At 39.1% G+C, this 16,256-nt stretch overlaps 1 protein-coding gene across 5 annotated transcripts in view; it reads left to right on the top strand.

The window, feature by feature from the left end:
- The window catches only part of Ncoa1 (nuclear receptor coactivator 1), a 201,692-nt gene that overhangs the window by 80,997 nt on the left and 104,439 nt on the right, over window positions 1-16,256 (top strand). For 2 of the 5 annotated variants that reach the window (XM_076559105.1, XM_076559108.1), the window contains exon 3: window positions 7,470-7,555. The exons of 1 other annotated variant lie outside the window; for it this stretch is intronic. The gene's annotated coding sequence lies outside the window, so the exon portion shown is untranslated. Of the gene's footprint in view, window positions 1-7,463; window positions 7,556-16,256 lie in introns of those variants that run through there. 2 more of the 5 variants (XM_015999979.3, XM_042267123.2) reach the window with 1 other exon arrangement.

The raw sequence follows: 16,256 nt of genomic DNA, 5'->3' as shown, positions 1-16,256 counted from the left end.
AGAAAAACCAACTTGTTTCCAATTATTGTGTAAAACTAATTCTTCATTGTTTATGCAGTGGAAAACCATCACAAATTTATCTTTAGATAAACATATGCAGACTTTTAAAAATGGCATTCTAATAAGCAGTTACCCAGTGTTTCTAGCACCCTTGTTAAAATTCAGTATTTTAAAAATTAAATAAAAGCTTTGTACTTTCTACCAAATGGTGACTTTTTAATTGAATTGACTATTCAGTTAAATTGTTTGAAGAGTAGTTTACAAGAATATGCCCAAATGCCTAACAAAACTATTTTATTTCAGAGTTAGGTGCTGAGCTGTGGTGTTCAGGGTAGGCTGTGTCTTACCAGAGTCATGAGATTGAGTGATTTCCTCATCTAGCATGACTGTTTGCTGTGCATGCCAGATACTGGGTTTGCACAAATGTGTAGGGTTGTCTGCTCGTCCTTATGGACTCACGATTGTTTATAAACTGTGCAACAGATCTTGAGATGAAAGTGGTTGTAATATGTCATGGGACCACAGGGATCATTTGGAGGGGACAAGGGCAGAGAAGAGTCGGAGCTGTGCAGAGATGCTGGAGCCAGAACTTGAGTAATGAACAGGAACACACTCCCTGGACTGGGGAGATGGCTCTGGTAGCAAAGCGCCTGTCTGCCACAGGGGCACCGTGGCACACATCTGTAACCGCTCAGCACTGGGGGCGCCAGTGAAGGAGACAGGAGAATGCTTGGAGCTAGCTCATTGGCCAGCCACCCTAAGCAAATATCCAGTGTTGAGGCAAAGACAATGCTGAAGGCATCCAATATTGACTTCTGGCCTGAATGCGTATGCACACACGGGGCATGTGCACTGCCCCCCAACACATACACATGCACACTCACGTACACACACACACACACACACACACACACACACACACACACACACACACACACACACACACAAGAACACACTCCCTGGAGAAGAGGGAAGAAAGATGTTGGCATTTAGAGTGTGTCAGGAAGACATAGAGAAAGATGTTCTTTCTTCTGTCTCACTAAACCCAACTACATATGTATTTTGATTTAATTGGTACATATAGAATAAAACTTCTGCTATCAGCCAAACTACTTCTCACTGAAGTCATTTAGGAGCTTTTCTATATTGAAGCTGAAATTACCTGGATTGTAAAGCATCGTGAAGTCTCATTTTGGTGAGATGATAGGAATGTTTATGGTAGTGATTACACTGGTGCTTATTTTGATTAAAACTCTTTGTTCTATATATTTAAGTCTGGCATATTTTATTGTGTATTAACTTTATCTCGATAATATTAAAATAGTGTATGAAATCACACTTGTTTCAAATTAGCATTTTAAGAACTGAGTTCCCAAGGAAGTTTTCAGTTATCCATCACCAAATACAAAATTAAGCATAAGTTATTTTTTAATTATTATTATTTTTGGTTATTTTTCAAGACATGTTTCTCTGTGTAGTTTTGGTGTCTATCCTAGCTCTTGCTCTGTAGACCAGGCTGGCCTTGAACTCACAGAGATCTGCCTGGCTCTGCCTCCTGAGTGCTGGAATTAAAGGCATGCACCACCACTGCCCGGCTAAGCATAAATTGTGTATCAGAGACCAGAATATGTAAGTCCAGGCTTTCATGGAACTGACACTTTAGTGGAGGAGACAGATATTAAAGAGAAAAATATTTAACTTCAGGTAAATAAATGTTACAAAAAATGAAATAGATTATTGTGACACCTAGCCATTTGTAGAAGGGAAGAATTGTCATTTTAGTTAAGGAAACCAATTAAAGCCTCAGTGGGTCAACATTGGTTATGTTCCTTTAATCTGATGGACACTGAACTCACTGTGGCTAGAAGTTTGAAGAGCTGTGGAACTTGCATTCATGGTTATTACACAGGATATAATGCTGGAAATGAAGAGAATGAAACCACAGAGTGGAGTGTGGGAGGTGAGAATATAGCTCAGTTCTGTAAAGGGATCAGTCAGTAAATGCAGTCCAGTCCTTCTCTCCTTTCAGAACTTTGAAGACAAAAATGTTACATTTTCTCAGATTGTTCCTCATTTCCCTAAGGCTCCAGTGATGATTTTATATTCAGATTTGATTGTTTCTATTGATCTGTCTTCAAGTGCACTCTTCATTCTTCATATATCCTCATTTGCTTTTAACTTAATCCTGTGAGTTTAATTTTGGATATTGTATTTTTACTTCTAACATATCCATTTGTTAATATATTCTTTTTCTTTGCTGAAACTTTGTGTTTTTCCATCTGTTTCAGTTGTTTTCAGAATTGTGTTTGGAACATTTTACTGATGCTGCTCTAAAGTCCTTGCCAGATAATTCCGATATCTGCATCATCTTAGTATTGGTATCTGTTAATTTTCTCACTTAAGTGGAGATTTTCCAGAAATGGTTTCATTTGTCATAATGAGAATATTATAAAGACAAATTAGGAAAATATGACTAAAGAAGAAAATAAAACCCATCGAGCTGTTTAAGCTCAATGTTTTTCTCTATAAAGCAGAAATAATACCTACTTTTTAGACTTATTGTAACGATTTTTACATAAGAACATATCCGAAAACATTCACTTTGCTTTTCTTTTTTCTCATCATAGTATTTTGAAATCATTACCTTAACAACATAGCACTTCACACACACCCCAGTTCTCTAAGTCCTGTTTTTAATATAGAGATGAGTCTGTTCCTTGACACAGGCTTGGCTTTTCCAGGGGATAAGCCCCTCTGTTCTTAAACCTAGCGTGCCTTCCCTGTCACAGACCTAGGGAGCCCTCCACCTTCTTCTGTCCTTCAGCAACCCCCCCCATGCTAATGCTCATCTATGAGAGAAGGCGGATGAGGTGTGGAGGTATCTTTCCCTTCCACCCTGAGGATATAGCACATGGGGAAGGTAGAAGATGGGAGAGGAAGGAAACCAGAGGGAGTGAGGACAAGTTAGCATGGCAAAGTGACAAACTTAGGAAGTCTTTACAGCTCCTAAAATCCTCTGGAGCCATGGGGTCTTCCCGATTGGTCATTAGAAGCCCCCACCCCCACATTCCCTTATGAGGTGTAAGTTTTGCCTCTGTTTTAGACAACTAAACAACTGCACAAAGGCTGGCTTAGAAATTAAACATCGCAGAGTAGACCAGGTTATAGCCTGTATAGTTGTAATTTTTAAACTATATGCACACATTTATATTCATGGACGTATACTCAAAAAGTGGTTTACTGCATGATCACTTACAAAAGACTGTTTAGAAGTAGAGCTAAAGTGAGAAAATTTGAAATAACTGAAACAGACTAGCAAAAATGATATGAGGTAAAACTAAAAAGAGAGGAACTCTGTCTTGTAAGATTTGTGGATTTTAAGAGTTTGGAGGAGTTATTGAATGGTCTGAAATAGGTGAATGACCTTCTTAGGTCAAATCTTTTAAAAATAAGGTCTGTATTCATTAATTCAGAAAAGGAATTAGTGAGGGGAAGTTAAAGCTATATTAAAAGGATAAGCTTATAAGGTATTTATTTCTTGGGTCTTTCAGAAATTTTGGGAGAAATCATGGTCCTAAAGTCTTTTTTAGTATTATGACCATTGTGATGACAAATAAAATTATTATTATAGACAGTTCTGTTTCTTGTGTGCGTGTGTGTGTGTGTGTGTGTGTGTGTGTGTGTGTGTGTGTGTGTGTGTGTGTGTAGGCAGGCCAGAGTAACCTCAGGAGTTGTTCCTTAGTAGTCATCCACCTCTGAAAAAAATTCATTAGCAGGTGTGTGGACACATGTGCAAGTGTGTGTGCATGATGAGGGGTGCATGCCTCAGTGTGAAGGTCAGGACAACTTTGTGAAGTTAGTTTTCTCTTTCCCCTTGTGGATTTCAGGACCGAACTCAGGGCTGTGGCAACAAGTGCCTCTATCCATTGAACCATCTCGGCAGCCCCTGTTTTCCTGTTTTTGACTTTAAAAATCACAACCTATTCTTTCTTGTTTGTTTATTATTTATTTATTTTTCTTAGTTTAAAAGTGTGTGTTACCAGGCCGTGGTGGTGCATGCCTTTAATCCCAGCACTCAGGAGGCCGAGGCAGGAGGATCTCTGTGAGTTCAAGGCCAGCCTGGTCTACGGAGCAAGTTCCAGGTTAGCCAGAGCTACACAGAGAAACTTTGTCTCAAAACAACAACAATAAAGTTTATGTGTATGATATTTTGTAAGTGTACTGTGTGCATGCCTGGTACCCAAGGAGGCCAGTAGAGTATGCCGGAGCCTGTGGGGCTGGAGTTACAGGTGGTTGAAAGCAGCCTTGTGGGTGAAGGAACTGAACATCTCCCCACGTGCTGCTGAGCCCTCTCCTCAGCCCTAGATTACCTGCTGTCTTTTAAGATACTGTGGCCCAGGCTGCCCTTGAACTCATAATACTCATCTGCTTTCTAATGCCAGGAATACAGATGTGTGTTATCACTCCTCCATTTTTCTGTATTGTATGCTCCACTTATTATTTTTAAATAAATAAATGGGGTTTAGTAACCAGTCTTCTATCTGGAGTGTCTAGTGAATATTTTGGTTTCAACAGTATTGCCATCCTTGGGGTGTGTATGTGTGAGTCTTTTTAAGCACTACCACACTGTGCTGGCTTGTTTTTGGAAGCAGGCTCTATGTAGCCCAGACTAGCTGAATATGACCCTGAACTTATCATTCTCTTGCCTCCACCTCCCACATTCTGGGGTTGTCAGCATGTATCAGGATGCCTGGTTTTATGTGGTGCTGGTGTTTACCTGGGCTTGGTAAGCATTCTACCAACTGAGCTGCATTCTCATCCCCTGGCTTGGCAACTTTTAAAAATATCTATGCAGTTCTTGAAATGTTATTACACTGGCCCTGATTTTGAAAATAGCCAAAAATAGAATAATGAACTCTTGCCCGTCTTAAACAATTAACGAATACTCAGAGTTAAAAATAATAAAAGTAAATTTTAAAAAACTCCTGGTTTGTGATATAAGTCATTTTCATTGGACATTGAACATTGTGGGTACTATGTTCTGAGATTTTGTAATCTAGTTAAACGTCCTGATTTAGCTGGGTATGGCGGCAAAATCCCTGTACTCCCAGCACTTGGAAGGCTGAAGTAGGGAGATTTTGAGCTTGAGACTAGACTGTGCTATGTAAAGTACCCTGCCTCAAAAAACAAAACTTGGCGCCGGGCGTTGGTGGCGCACGCCTTTAATCCCAGCACTCGGGAGGCGGAGGCAGGCGGATCTCTGTGAGTTCGAGGCCAGCCTGGGCTACCAAGTGAGCTCCAGGAAAGGCGCAAAGCTACACAGAGAAACCCTGTCTTGAAAAACCAAAAAAAAAAAAAAAAAAAAAAAAACAAAACTTGACTAACCCCTCATTTAGCTAGCCTCTGCTATTGCTGCTCCAGCATGGGAAGGTGGCAGTTACCTCATTATTAACCCATGGGTAGGATTTCAAGTCCCCACTTTGCCTCTCTTAGTACTCAAGTTGGGGGTTACTTCTCCATATTCTCTGTTTGAGAGAGGTAAGAGTACCTCATTGCCTCATTAATATTAATATTCCCCATGTGACCTCTACAGAGGCATGTTCCCTGTAGTGTGTATTGGTAAAAGGCCTAACTCAATGCTAGCTTGCCTCTGGCAGAGAGGGTAATGTCAAGTGAGTTTCCAAGCATTCTGCATGGCTTTTATTGACAGCATAGAGAAAGGCCTTGTTATCAGCTAGGAGGCACTGATTAACTGCTGGTCTCTGATACTACTTTGGCAGGGAGAACTCGGCTTCCTGTTGTAGCCTGAGGAGTGTCACTCAGACAGGCTTCCCTTTGACCTGTGCTGGTAATGGTGGAATGGGGACTATGGAGCCCCAACTCCTACCCCACCCCCACCCAGTGTTTTTGTGTTTGGCTAAGTAAAATAGCCTTCATCTGCGTTGTCTTGTTCCTGATTGTTTGGCAAGGGCAAGCGGAATTTTGTTTAGGTTGGTTACTTGGTTGGTTGATGTTTTTAGGGAGGTCTTGGCTTCTGGGTGTTTCCAGGCTGCCAAGTTCCTTGGGTCCAATTCTATCATATACAAGGTACAAAAGAAAACTCATAAATGTTTCACATGATTTTTCTTGGGTTCTGAGATCCATACATGGTCTGTTTTCTCTCTATCTTCAGATTTCATATGTATGTGATAAATATGTCCAGGGCTTTTAGTTTTACTTAGAGGGAGAAATAGGGAATGGTCCCTCCTTCCCAGAGGTGGAATTCAGCAAGTACTTTTAAGTTTTTTCTTTCTTTTTGTATCTGTGGTGTGTGTGTGTGTGTGTGTGTCTGTCTGTCTGTCTGTCTGTGACTGTGTTGTGTGGTGATGGGGAGCAAACCTAGGACATCATAGAGGCTAGGCAAGTATTTTACTACAGAACTCTACTGCCAAGTATTTTAAATTTTCAATTGCTTTGTTTTCATTTTAATTATAACTAAAAATCCTTTTTCTCTCTGCATGTTGCTTGATTGGGTAGAATTTTGTTTCTGTGGCTCACTTTTAGGACTTTACTTTTTAAAATGAAAATGTAGCTCATTATCTCAAAATTTAAGTTTTCAAATTAATCTTTTACTCTTAAGAATTGTTTTGAAATGAACAATCAGACCACAACCCATAGAACCATAGAGGCTATATATATAGCATGGAGGTCCCTAGGACGACTGTGGCATATAATAAATTTCAGTTTTACTCAATTATTGAAAAAAAAAATAGCCAAATGAATGGAAACACATGAACTATGAACCAAAGACTGAGGGGCTCCCAGCTGGATCAGGCCCTCTGAATAGGTGAGACAGTTGATTGGCTTGATCAGTTTGGGAGGCATCTAGGCAGTGGGACCAAGTCCTGTGCTCATTCCATGAGTTGGCTGTTTGAAACCAGGAACTTATGCAGGGACACTTGGCTCAGTCTGGGAGGAAGGGACTGGACCTCCCTGGACTGAGTCTACCAAGTCGATCACAGTCCTCGGGGGAGGACTTGTCCTGGAGGAGATGGGAATGGAGGGTGGGCTGGGGGTAAGGGGAGGGCGTGGGAGGGGGGAGAATAGGGGAACCCATGGCTGATATGTAGAACTGAATGGTATTGTAAAATAAAAAATATATATCACAAAAAAAAAAAGAATAAAAGTTAAAAAAAAAAAAGAATTGTTTTGAATTAAGAATGATAATTTCTTTATTCCATTTCATTAAAATATATACATAAGTTCTCTAGTTTTGTTTGCTTCAAAAATAATGTAACTTATATGTTAGTTACACTTTTTTTGTATGATGCTGGGAGGTCCAACCAGTTACAAATACCTTATCAAATCAAGAATGACACTTTATATTATGCTTACTTACTATTTTCTTTATTTCCTAAATTAGATTGCATTAATTTTACATGACTGATCCAAGAAGATCCAACTGACTATCATTGTTTTCCTAATTTCAGGTTCCCTTTATGGCTGTGTCAGAGAACTAATTAACCTCCTAGAAAAATCACTGTATACTTCCATAACAGATTTAGAAATAAACAGGGTAAGTATAATGTCATCTCAAATAGTACCTGGATTTTAGCCTGTACTTGACTATGTGACAAGGTAGACACCAAGAGGAGTTCTTCTGCTGTTACTTTTCTGGCTGACTGCAGTAGTTTTCAATTTTCTGTCTGACCAGGGACCTCTTTGATGGTATTCTTAAAGCTGTAGATCTTTTTACAAGTATTCACATATGCCCAGTCAGATTTGGACCTTCTCAGCACACACATACATGCATGCACGCACACACAGACAACCGTCAATATTAAGTAAAAAGTAAATCTATTTTAAAAATAGTATGCAACTTATTTAGTTATGAAATGTGAGAATAAAATTAAAGATTTTCCTAAATTGTAAAAATTCCCCTAAAGACATCAACATTTCTTGAGGTTCTCACCACTTAATGTAAAATTGTTCCCTAATATGAAAAGTTGCAGCTTTTTCTCACTGTTGGCAGGTGACCAGTCCCGTTTCACCACACTATCCCATCGAATGCCCTGCCACCACGGGCACTCAAATATCAAGTGATTGAATTATTTAATAACTCAAAAGGAGTCTTAATGTTGGAAAAGAGGAAACTTTGATAGAACTCTTTTTCAAAACACTGAACAAGAATGACATAAGTTAGGTGTGGTGGTGCATGCAGTGCTAGCACTGAGGGGCAGAGGCAGGGCATCTCTGAGTGCAGGGCCCTGGTCTACTTAGCAAGTTCCAGCCAACCCCAGGGTTACATAGTGAGACCCAGGACATGGTCAACTTAAAAAAATAATACTTTGATCATGTTTTTTCTCTTTCCTAACTCCTCCCTGATCCTTCCCTACACACCCAACTTTATGTTCTTCCTCTCTTTGAAAACAAAAACAAAACAAAAAAGCAAAGAAACAAAAAAGCCCACAAAAAATAAAAAAATCAAAGCAAACAGGTAAAAGACCATTATAATTTTTAAAAAAGGCCCAAACAAAGCAGAATGATGAAAATTTCACAAAGATATGTAACATGAATTGCTAAATGGTCTTATTAATAAAAAACCTGGAGCCAGACATTGGGGTGAAAGCTGAAAGAACAGAGCAGAACAAGCCAGCCACAAGCCCTTACCTCTAGGAAATCCTCAGTCTCAAGACAGCGAGTTTCTGTTTTCTCACATCTTCTATACCTTTTTCTGCCCTGCCATCTTACTTCCTGGAATTAAAGGCGTGTATGCTTCCCAAGCAAAAGGATGAGATCTCAGCTGTTGGGATTAAAGGTGTGTGCCACCACTGCCTGCCTGGCTCTGTTCCCAGTGTAGCCTTGAACTCACAGAGATCCAGACAGGATCTCTGTCTCTCGAGTGATAGGATTAACAGTGTGTGCCACCACTGTCTGGCCTCTATGTCTAATCAAGCTGGCTCTGTCCTCTGATCCCCAGATAAGTTTTATTGGGGTACACAATGTATCACCACAAAGATACACTTGAGTTCATTTTGTGTTGGCCAACTACTACTAGGCATGGGGCCTGCCTTGAAGTGTGATTGATACACCCAGTGACACTCATTGGAAAAAGCTGATTTTCCCTTTGTTGATGAGTATTACCTGTAGGGTAGCTTCTTGGTTAGGGGTAGGAGTCCGGGTCTCCTTACCTGCTCAGCACTGAGACCCCATCTGGCTCACCCTGAGGTATTGTGTGTTCAGGCAACTTCCTTCTAATCCTATAGGTCCCATCTCAGACCATGGCTCATGGAGCTCTTAGGAAGCAGCCTTGTGCTCTTAGTTTCTTTTTACCAGTAAGCTTCTCTGTTACAAATAAAAATCAGCAGTTCCCTCATGGGGTTATTAGTTGGATTCCTAAGGTGTTGTCCACTGTCAGAGAATGCATCACCACTGGAGGATTACCCACCACTGGAGGATTACTCCTTGCTGAGGCACATGCACTAAGACTGTGGGCTCAGAGATGAAGAACTCGGATGGCTCCTCTGAAAATCACATCTTTCTGTCTTGTTACTATTAGCTTCATTTTCTGAAATTTCAAGAAACCTCTTCTCAAATTTCTGTTCCCTCCTACTTTGTAATTTTATATTGTTTTGAAGTGGTAACCATAGTTACCAACTAGCAGAGGCTCATCAGGAACTTCAGTAACAGTCAGTTTCATAGCTGGGAGCAGTGCGATCGAGATAAGAGTATAAGAATAAAGCTAACCCATAACTTAGTTCTTCACAAGTGAGCGTCTCACATCAAGTAAAATGTCCTCTGTTCTAACTAAAGTTTTCACTGAAATTAAGTCTTTTCTCAAGGGGGGTACCTGCTACCTGCTCTTTATCTAAGCCTGCTCTGTCTCTAGCCTTCCTTCCCCTCCCCTCCCCTCTCTTCTTTGTTGATATTCCTTGCCATCTTTTTCTAAGTAAGTGATAGAAATACTTGGCATTTGGGGCTCAGGATAGGAGGCCATGCCTTTGGATTAGTGGGAAAGAAAAGAATGAAGTAGCCTTGAAAGCTTGATACAGGGTATCTGTTTGCCAAGATCAAAAGTCAAGGACTTGAGCTCTTAGCAGAAGGCCAGAGTAAGTGATTTCTAGAAAGCTTGGCAGTCAGCATTGCCTTAACGGATGGCCCTGTTGACAAAGGAAAGGAAGCCTATTTGTCCTAAGCACATAATATAAGTTGAAATCCTATCTGAACTTAAGGCTCTAACACATTCCTATTTATATTAGACTTTTATTTCTCACAATTCTGAGAACTTTAAGGAAACCAATCCTCTTTTAAATTTTTTTAAAACTCTTTTAAAAAGAGTTTTCTATTTTGAAACTATGCCTCCTTAGTAGATAACTGATTTTTTACACATCTTGTTTTGCTTTATATGATCTAGAGCAGTAGTTGGCAAACTAGTTTATGGAACAAAACCGGCTTTTGCAGCCTGTGTCTTATAAGAAAAGTTTTATTGGCACAGAGCCACAGTGCCATTCCTTTGTATACAGACTGTAGCTGCTTTCACATTTGGATGGCAGAGCTGAGCTGTTGTACTCTGTAACCTATAACACTTAAAGTATTTCCTGATTGGCTCTACAGAAGAGATCGGCATCTGCTCTCTATGGACTAGACTGGGGATAGTGACATTGAAGAAAGCGTAGCATCTGCTCTACATGGACTAGATCAGGGATAGTACACTGAGGATGCATAGCCTTAGTGTGACAGCTGCTTTGAATTGCTGTGACAATTGCCTGGGGAAAAGAACTGTGATGGAGGCATTATTTACTTGCTTCACTGTTTCACAAGATTCAATCCATGGTTGCTTGGGCAGAACCTCATGGCAAACAGTAGACAGGAAGGACCAAGGGCATGATCTTCCCTTCAGAGACAGGTCCCCAGTGCCCCCTTCTTCCAACAAGGCCTACCTTCCACAGTTTCTACCACCTCCCAGGAGTCTGTTTCCCTGTGTCCGAGCCTTCACGATTTAGTGGTCTCTGGAAACCTCCTTGCAGACACACCCAGAACTGTGCTTTATCTCCTAGGCTTTTCTCACTTCAATCATGTTGACAATCAAGGTTAGCTATCACACTTAGATTATAGTCCTGTGAGCATTAGAATAGTAGAATTACAAAAGGAGAGTACTGAGAAGTTGACTGAGACAATAGGTCTTCTTGGTCTGTCTTTATCCTGTCTAAACTCAGATTGTGAAAAGAAACTCTTAAGTGCAAACTTTGCATGTTTTAAAACACTGTCATTTTCTATTTCTACACGTGTTTAAGTTCATGTTCTCGTATGGACTTACTCTAACCCTGTTACTCGCTCATCTACTAACATAAATAAGGCTTGCGTGAGTGTTTTATTTGGAAGTGAGCTTGGAGTTAGTTGTGCTGCAACAGCCTCATTTTATAGATGGCAAAAATTGAGTCCCTAAAAACTGCCATGTACCTGGTGTCACAGAAGCAGGCTAGTGGCAATTCCTGGGAGTAAAGTGCTGGGCTTATTTGGTTGTTTTCTTGTTTTAAATTTTTCTCCTGCGATGCATACAAGCATTTACATATGAAGTTGTGCCCAGTCTATCTTTAGCTCTAAGTACTACTTAGAAAAGGAAGGAAACAGCTGAAGAGAAGAAAAGCAGTGAATCTAGACTGTACTGGAGCTCCGCTGCTAATACCGCTGCAAGGGGTAGGAAGCGCAAACAGGAGTGCGATGAAAATACACACTTATAAGGTTCCTTAACCTAAGATCTGGAGATACGTTTTTCCTTCCCTGAGCCCTTCACACGGTGTACTTCACGTGAAGGAAATGTACTGTTGTTCAGAGAAACAAAGCACTGTCTTCATGGAGCACTGTCTTCATGGAGTACTGTCTTCTTGGAGCACTGTCTTCATGCCTCCTAAGTAATAACTGCTTTCCTCTTGTGAATAGAACGAAATGTAATTTGTATTTTATAACAAAAAGTAATTGATTTCTGATTTCATAACTTAATAAAACTCCACTAGGAAAATTTTAACTAAAAAAGAAAAAAGATATATACCAGAAATTAGAGCCCGTTTCCTCTTATGTTCCTGGCAAAGTTATTGCTATCACAATTGGGGGAAAAGCTGGGTTTTTTTCCCCCTCAAAATTTAGTATTAGAAAGGCCTCTCTTTTTATTGCATCAGAAAATAATTACAGAATTTCTCCTTGCCGCTTCCCTGGGGACCCGTTTTAGACAAGAGAAATCCTAAGAGAAGCTTGCGCAAAAGATGCGCACTGGAACGAGACTGCACAAGCAGATATTGGTACCTTTCGGGCCTGTTCTACACGGAATCAGAACAACCTCAGCACCGGTGGTTTTGTTTTTAATTAGCCTCTAAAGAATTGTGTAATTAATCCTTCTTTCCCTCTGCAGTAACTCAGATTGCTTGATTTTCTTTCCTTGTATATTTGAAAAGTATCTTAATTTTTCATAGACCTATAATGAAAATTCACATTCTAGCTCAACATACTTAACTAATCTTAATTATCAATTAGGATGCAATAAGACTATTCTAATTTTAATGTGCATGGTTGGTATTTAATCTTTCAGAAGTGTAAACCATTGCCATAATTTAATTATTCTGGTTAGTTTTGTGTTTTTATTCAGGTTCTGTCTCCAAATAGATTGTCCACATGAAAATAATAGAATTGATCTAATGTTTGCTTAAATGTAGAATTCTAAAATGTTTTCACCATTATTGGCTGATTAGAGTAGAAAATTACATTATCTAATCATAATGACTTGGTTATCACCCATCTGCACCTTTGATTTACTAGCATAGTTTAACTAGCTAAGTTGCAAGTTGATTAAATCTCTGTTCTGAAATGCTCAAGACAAGAAATATTAGAAGCTGGGCGGTGGTGGTGCACGCCTGTAATCCCAGCACTCGGGAGGCAGAGGCAGGTGGATCTCTGTGAGTTCAAGGCCAGCCTGGTCTACAGAGCTAGTCCAGGACAGGCTCCAAAGCTACAGCGAAACCCTGTCTCGTAAAACCAAAAAAATATATATATACATATACATATACATATACATATACATATACATATACATATACATATACATATATATATTAGAAATTTAGACTTTCCAGGCTAATATTTAAATATATACAGTAAGATGTGAATATATACACTATGAATTAAAACACAAAATTCATTTATATTTCATATATTACCTTACCCTAAAGTCTGAAGATAATGTTGTACAATAATCTTTAGAGCACCTGCATTTGACTAAGACTTATCATGGGGCCAAGTGTAGAATTTCCTACTTGTGGTGTTCTATGATTGCTCAGAGCCTGAGGTTTGAAGCATTATATTTCAGATTTATGAGTTAGAGATACTCAACTTATAACATGTTTTAGTTCTTGTAAATCACGATTTTCTTCCATGCTTGTAAAAAAAAAAAAATCTAACTTTCCAGTAGTATATGGTGCCACATGCCTGCAAATCCTAACTTTGGAGGTGGAAGCAGGAGGATCGTTGCAAGTTTGTGTCCAGCCTGGGTAATTTAGGGAGTCCTTGTATCAAAATAACAGTTTTTAAAAGGGGAGGGTACAGCTTAGTGTTGGGGAGCTTTTCTTGCATGCATAAGGCAGTGGGTTCGGTCCCTAGTGCTGCTTTGTTTCAAGACTTATTAATACACTTCCAACTTGCTGAAGTCTATTAAATGTACAGATCACAAATCCTTAGATTCTGGGACCCACTTCAGATAATCATCAAACCCTCTGGTGATTTTCACAAGAAGTTTGTCCCTATGGGAATTATTTTTGAGGTAAAATGTCTTTATTGGAGTTTCATAGATAATCATCGCTAAAGTTAAAAGCTGTTTTTATGGACCTCTGAAGCATCATATCCTTTCAGAAAGAATATACAGAATAAATTTGTTTTCTTTTCTAAAATCATGTAATCCTAGAATTTAGTGTGATCAACCTCCGTTTTTACAGATGAGGAGATAGAAACTCCTATAAGTTAAAGATATTGAGACAATCATTGCTAAATTATTAATTAGTAGTGAACCCACTGGCAACAGTAATCTGTGACATACTGGTTGATTATATTAGTGTCTTTTTAGCCTTCCAGACTGTGCAGAGAGATTATTGGACTTGTAACATCATAAGAAGTTGTTGATATTTGAATACAGAGTTTTGATGGGCACAGTAGAGATCTCTAATCTTGCCCCAATTATTTTAAAGTGACAACATGATATGATGTATCTTAGAGACAGCATGTATGGAGGCCCCTGTGTGGTGCAGAGGGCAATCTTAATCTTTGAGTTTTTAAAGAATGTTTTGGCAGTATCCATGTTGAAGCAAGTTTTTATGGACAAGATTATGAGATTTCATTCAGACTTAAGGAATTCAGACGTGTGAGCATTTAATTTATTCTCTTAAAAATTTATTATGTGCATACAATTACTATGCCTATTTCACTGACTGATAAGACTTGTGGTCCTGGGGATGTAGCTTAATAGTGGAGCATGTGCACAGTACATTCTGCCTCCTGTGTTTGTTCTCAGAACAGTGCACACTGTGCTCTCATACACAAGGAATACTTGTAGAAATGTGTATTTATTTATTTTTTTACTCTTTAGGAGCCCACCACCTAGCTTCCGAAATAAATACATGGAGATTTATTCTAACTTTTAATTGCCTGGCCTTAGCTTGGCTTATTTCTAGCTAGCTTTTCCAACTTAAATTATCCCATTTCTTTTTAACTACATTTTGCCTCTGGACTTTTTACCCTTCTTTATTCTATATATCTTTCTTTCCTTCTTACTCCATGGTTGGCTGGGTGGCTGTGTGGCTGGCCCCTGGCATCCTCCTCTCCTCTTTTTCTCACTTCTCACCTGCTTCCCTAGAATTCTCCTCTTATTTATTCTCTCTGCATGCCAGCCCTGCCTATCCTTTCTCCTGCCTTGCTATTGGCCATTCAGCTCTTTATTAGACCATCAGTGTTTTAGACAGGCACAGTAACACAGCTTCACGGAGTTAAACAAATGCAACATTAAGAGAATGTAACACATCTTTGCACTGTTAAAACAAATATTCCACAGCATAAATGAATGTAACATATCTTAAATTAATATGCCACAACAGAAATGGTAAAAGAACTCTGTAATTTCTATAGCAATTTTTATAAAATAGTCCTCGTGGAGTTATAAATACTGTAAACTCACAGACTGTCAGGAGTCAAGAATCTTTAATGAAATACAAGGCCAGTGTCTCCTAAATGTTCTGTTTTTGTTGCCATTGACTACTTTCTGATTGAGGCTTAACTCTTTGGTTTAACCCAGTAGTCTTTTAATGTTTCAATTTAGAGATTGTATTTTATATTGTGATTATATTACCTCCTGGATTTTTTTACATTTGGTGATATATGAGAATATAGTTGTAAGTATAAAAGTATAGTAAATTAACTCAAAGTAATCTTAAATGAACTTGAATTTTAATCATTTTTCATACTTAGAATGATTTCAAAATAAGAATTTTATGTTGAATGTGATATTTCACAGAACTAAATGCTGTTGCCATTTTACAATCTTCAGTTCTCATGGCATGCTAGAAACGTTAGCTGAGAGATTGTGTGTATTTTCCAATCTCAGTTAATCTGTTAGTTTTTCTAGCTGGAACAAGATTCTTTAATCCTAAGTCCTACTTCATGATTCTTTAGCCAACACGACTCATGCAAAGAAATAACCCAAAAGGAATATTCACAATATGATACTTATAGTTTTTACATCCTTTGCTTTCATTTGTTTTTTGCTTTAAACATTCAGGGTATACAGGTTGTTTCCAAGGGCCAGTATATGATGAACAATGTTTCAGAAAGAACTATGAGAAATTGGATGCCACTGGTGTGAATTCTCAATTGTATGTCTCTGTTCCATGAATAGAATCCTAAGTAGTTATCTCTGCTTTCCCAAGTCCTTAAAGAATAGTAATGTTGAAATCAAATTGAATCCTCAAATATTTTTTAAAGAGCAAGCCAGTTGAAGTCTAAAAGACTTTAAACTTGGCAGTACTATAGAAAATGAAAATCAGCTTCTCTCTCTCTCTCTCTCTCTCTCTCTCTCTCTCTCTCTCTCTCTCTCTCTCTCTCTCTCTCTCTCTTCCTCTCTCTCTCCCTTCCTCCCTCCCTCCCTCCCTCCCTCCCTCCCTCCCTCTTCCCCCCCATAGGCCACTGTGGGCAGTGCCACCCCTGGGCAGGTGGTCCTGGGAAGTATAAGGAAGGTAACTGATAAG

Source organism: Peromyscus maniculatus, chromosome 22 (assembly GCF_049852395.1).
Source record: "Peromyscus maniculatus bairdii isolate BWxNUB_F1_BW_parent chromosome 22, HU_Pman_BW_mat_3.1, whole genome shotgun sequence".
Taxonomy (NCBI): Eukaryota; Metazoa; Chordata; class Mammalia; order Rodentia; family Cricetidae; genus Peromyscus; species Peromyscus maniculatus.
Note: the sequence above shows the minus strand (reverse complement) of the source record. Positions and strands in the feature narration are given on the sequence as shown.